This window comes from Neophocaena asiaeorientalis, unplaced genomic scaffold (assembly GCF_003031525.2).
Source record: "Neophocaena asiaeorientalis asiaeorientalis breed wild unplaced genomic scaffold, Neophocaena_asiaeorientalis_V1.1 scaffold240, whole genome shotgun sequence".
Lineage (NCBI taxonomy): Eukaryota > Metazoa > Chordata > Mammalia > Artiodactyla > Phocoenidae > Neophocaena > Neophocaena asiaeorientalis.
In genome coordinates, this window is record NW_020185331.1 from 3946205 (window position 1) to 3946823 (window position 619).

The window sequence follows — 619 nt, forward strand, 5'->3', positions numbered from 1 at the left end:
AAACAAGCTCAGAGATACTCTGACCAGCCTCTCAGTTTGTAGGGAAAACGCTAACAGCCTCCAAAGCACAAGCCCTTTGCAAAGGAGGATTGGAGGCTGCTGGCAGTTTTCACTAACCTATGCTCTCCACACTTAACATGGGTAATTGAAAGCTGAGCCTATGTTCCTTTCAGAAATCTCCCAGGAATCTGGCTGCAGAGGTTTTATGGATAACTCATTTCAGCAACTGAGAAACAAAATGCGTTTGTGGAATAAAAAGTCTTTATTTCAATGAGGTTTTTTTTCTTCTTTAAAAGAGAAAAAGGAGCCACCCCCAGCACTTAGCAAGAACCCTCACAGAATGAACAAGTCTTCAGATTGGGCTGTGCAGACTACCGAGGAAATCGTGACAGCATCAGGGCACTTTGGCCTAAGATGTTAAAGAGACGATGTAATGAACAGCTGGGGATTTCTGAGGCACAACTGTGTGACACTGGAAGCCCAACTGTTGGCCATCTTCATTGAGGTCAGCTACCAAGCTCGGGGTTTGACTCGCCCTTCGCCCTCTTCAAGATGGGTGTCGCCAGCTGCCGCAGCGCACTCTGCTGCCCGCGCCTGCCCGCCCGCCCGCGCCCGCCCG